Source organism: Propithecus coquereli, unplaced genomic scaffold (genome assembly GCF_000956105.1).
Source record: "Propithecus coquereli isolate 6110/MARCELLA unplaced genomic scaffold, Pcoq_1.0 Scaffold92, whole genome shotgun sequence".
Classification (NCBI taxonomy): Eukaryota; Metazoa; Chordata; class Mammalia; order Primates; family Indriidae; genus Propithecus; species Propithecus coquereli.
Window position 1 is genome coordinate 6,437,158 of NW_012155507.1, and position 4,514 is coordinate 6,441,671.

Here is a 4,514-nt window from a genome sequence, read left to right on the forward strand (position 1 = left end):
TTTTTTTGTGGTTTCTTTGTGTTTATTATCCATTTTTTCTTGGATATCATTCAGTTTTCTTGCAATCCATGTTTGAAATTCTTCTTCTGTCATTTTAATGTTCTGAGTTTGGTTAATGTCCATTGCTGTGGAGCTGTTGTTCGTCTTTGGGGGTGTGCTTTCCGTTTGAGTCTTCATACTTCCAGAGTTGTTTCGCTGGTTCCTTCCCATCTGGATCAGTTGTTCCTTCTTGCCTTTAAATTTTCGTTTGGATAATGACATGCCCTGTTTAGTCTCCGAGCCAGTAGGTGGTGTTTGTGGGTGAGATTCAACCACACCCTTTATGATGAATCAGTAGATGCAGTAAAAGGATGTGCAGGATGACCTCCCTGTCAGTAGGTGACACTTGCAGGGAGGAGGGAGCTGCGGTGCTGTTTTTGGGTCCTGTAGCTAGCTCTTATTCCTCTAGAGAGGCCCTCTTGTGCCTCTGGTGGTGGGTGGGGCCCTGGGATTTCCATGTGTGTCCTTATTCTCTCCCTCAGTGGGAGGAGTGAGTCTGGGTGGGGCTGGGTTGGGCAAGCCTGCCCTCAGGCTCCACCACTGCTATTAGCAGGGATCAACTTCTGCTCTTTGTTTCTGTGCAAAGCTGCCGGGAGGGGCTGAAATGGCTCCACTCAGCTGAAAGTCTGGGCTGGGGGTGTGGGGCTTTCCAAGACCCTCACTCTGGAGCAGGTCTCACTCCCCTCCAATCTCCCCCTCTCTGTGTCCTCTCCCAGCAAGCGGGGTCTCAGGTCGATGGATCTCCCCTGGCTGTGATGTGGGCTGGGAGGTTCCCTACCCAGGATCATAGCCTGAGCTGGGTTCACAGCCCTCTTTTAGGAGGAGGGTTGCCAGTCAGGCACGCTGATCTGCCCCTGAAGGCACACACTCCTCAGTAGGCTCTTTCACAGATGTCTCCTCCGTGCCCCAGGGCAGTGCGATCGTGACCTGGGTGCACGGGGTCTGGTCTGCAGGCCTGACCCCTGGAGCCTGGAGATCAATCCCTGACCCTGCCAGGGGGAGAGGTGCTGGTCTTGAATCACCCACAGGGCGCCCAAGCTTGATAGATTTCCCTCCACCTCGGGATTTGCCCCACTCTCCTGGAGTCCCCAGGCAAGTAGCACCTGGGAGGGCTGGCGGGTAGGGAACTCACAGTCTGAGTCCCCCTCAGTCTGCTGTAGGGCCCCAAAAGGAAAGGTCCTGTTCCTTGTAGATGCCTCCGTGTGATGGCTAAATTGTCTCTCTGGGCACCCATGGGTAGGGAGGGGGAAGGAGAGAACGGAGCACTATGGCGTCTCCCGCTAGGCTCGGGTCTGCGCCCAGGGAGGTGCCCCGAGGGGGCTGGGAGCCCGGCGCTGAGTCCGCAAGAAGCCACTGCTCACTGGTGGCAGCCGTCTCTGGGCTGGTGTGGGCAGGTCTCTCCAGCCGCTCAGGAGCCCACCAGCAGTCCGAGATGCAAGGGAGGGGGAAGTTAACCGCTCCACCTACCCTTGTTGCTGGTCTCCAAGCCTCTCAGGACCTTTCTCCTTCCAGTTCTCCTCCACAACGTCTTCTCATGGAGTCTCCTGTAGTTTCAGGCACCCTTCCTTCTGACCCTCACCCGATCTATGTTTCTCTGCTCACTTATTTTTTTTCTCTTTCTTCTAAAATTCGTCTTTTTTGCAGAGACCTTCTGACTGGCGGCTTTTCTCATCTGCCATCTTGGCTCCTCCCCCCCTAACTATATTTTTATACCCATGAACCATCCCCACTTTATCCCCCCTCCCCGCTACCCTTCCCAGCCTCTGGTAACCATCATTCTACTCTCTGTTAGATCAATTGTTTTAATCCTTAGCTCCCACATGTGACTGAAAATATTCAAGATTCGTCTTTCTGTGCTTGGTTTATTTCACTTAACATAATGCCTTCCAATTCCATCTGTGTTGCTGCAAATGACAAGATTTCATTCTTTTTTATGGCTATATTATATTGCATTGTATATATGTATCACAATTTTTTTAGCCATTTGTCTATTGTTGGACACTTAGGTTGATTCCAAGTCTTGGCTATTGTGAATAGTGCTGCAGTAAGCATGGGAGTACAGATATCTTTTTGGTATACTGATTTCTCTTCTTTTGGATATATACCTAGCAGTGAGTTTCCTGGGAAACCTATTTATTTTTTAACTCTGAGTTTCTCAAGTTAGTTACACATATTTTTTTCCTTTTATTGACTTTCCTACAAGATTATTATTTCACTGAACAGACATTAGGAAAATGTAGTGGAATGAAAAAAAATGTCTTAGCTATCAAAAGAATGAGGTTCTTCTCTGTATCCCTTACTTAATAGCTATGTGACATGGGTGTTAGTCTTCTAGGCCTCATTTTCCCTATTTTCAAAAGGAGATCATATACCACATGTCCTCATGTCTAAGTCAAAAGTTTTGTTTTCACACTTTAATGTTTTTGAAATTTGAATAAGTCTTATGATGCATTTAACATGACATTTATTTTTTCTCAGAAAAGTTATGATTACATTAGTAGTGCATTTTATAATTTGTGGCATCTTAAAGACAAAGAAATGTAAAGCCTCCCTGCAAATTTCTTTCTTTTTTTTTTTTTTTTATTGAGACACAATCTCACTCTGTTGCCCTGGCTAGAGTGCCGTGGCGTCAGCGTAGCTCACAGCAACCTCAAACTCCTGGGCTCAAGCGATCCTCCTGCCTCAGCCTCCCGAGTAGCTGGGACTACAGGTATGTGCCACCATGCCCGGCTAATTTTTTCTATATATTTTTAGTTGTCCAATTAATTTCTTTCTAATTTTAGTAGAGACGGGGTCTCACTCTTGCTCAGGCTGGTCTCGAACTCCTGAGCTCAAACAATCCACCCGCCTCGGCCTCCCAGAGAGTTAGGATTACAGGCGTGAGCCACCACGCCCGGCCAGTCCCTGCAAATTTCTAAGAGTTGTTGTGAAAAATCAAGTGAGCGAATGGATAAGAAAACATCATGTACAAATAATGAATCTTGACAGATTTTTTAATGGCTGGTTTGTCTGTTTTAAATGGAAGAGACAAGCTACTGGGCCAACCATACCTTTTAATATCATTTCCTCAGGTGGACATGAACACACTGAATCCAAGTATCATAACTGATTTATTTCCATTTGCATTTGGTTGCTCGGCTTGATTTATATGATAGTTCTGTTTTATGTACATAGACACTGCCTCAATTACAAAAACAAAAATAAACCAACTTTTAATGTTCGGTAACAATTTCTGGTAAGACAGTTTGAATGTGTGTTATAACTTTATTTGTTGTTGAGAATATGTTATAAAGTGGAGGCCTCTTGGAATCCATCAGGGAATTAATTCCTCAACAAACATTTACTGAACTTACGTGCCCTTCTGCAGTAAGAGCTGTGAAAAATACAGTTAGGAGGCACCTAAGTGAATGTTTTTTGAGTGACTTTGGGTTAGGTTCTGTGGTAGGTGCTGACTAAAACAGAGATGAATGAAGGCAGATCACTACCCTGCAGCAGCTCACAGTCTAATAGGGAATATAGACTGGTAAGCAGATATAAACATTTACAAATCATGGCTGAAGGACCAAAGAAATGATTAGTGGATTAACTCGGCTTTGTGGAGTTTGAATGAGACTTGAACTTTCACAAGATGAAGTAATATGGGCTGGGTACTGAAGGATTAATAAGAGTTGGGGCAGAAAGCATGAAAAAACAGTGAAGGCATAAAACCTCCACATGTGCAGAAGCACAGTTGGGTGAAATTGCATGTGCCCCTCAAGATCTCTGCAAAACATTGAGTTAGATGGTATGAACATTTCATAGAATCACAGAAAAAGATGAACCTGAAAATATAGTTTGAGGTGACTGGAAAAGGCCCTTGATGCCATGGTAACATTTTTGGTCTTTATATAAAATGGAGGTGATGGGGAGCTGTTAGAGGCTTTTGAGTTGGAAAGTAACATGATCAGTTTGCATTTTAGAAAAATTACTTTTGTAGCAGCCTGAAGTATGGATAAAATGGTGATCTACTGGAGGAGGAAAAACTGTTTAAGAGGCTGTTGCAATAATTCAGGCAAGAGATGATGGTAGTGGGGATGGGAAGATAATGATAGATTTGAGAGATGATTATAAGGTAAACGCTGCAGAACGTAAAGACTAAGTGGACATGGGTTACATGTAGGGAGGAAAGAGAATCAAAGAGACAAGTCTGTTATTAGTTGGAGACATTGAGAAGATAGTTATGTCATAATTTATAATAGGGAGCTTAGGAGGAGGAATGAACTTAGAGAAAAGTTAATGACTTTTGACTTTTGTGCCAGTATTATTCTTTTTCTTCTTTTAAATTTCAGCATATTACGAGGTACAAATGTTTAGGTTACCTATATTGTCTTTTCCCTGCCCAAGTCAGAGCTTCAGTTGTGTCCATTCCCCAGACAGTGTGCACTGCACCCATCAAGTGTGAATATACCCATTCCCTCCTCCCCCCTCCCATTTGC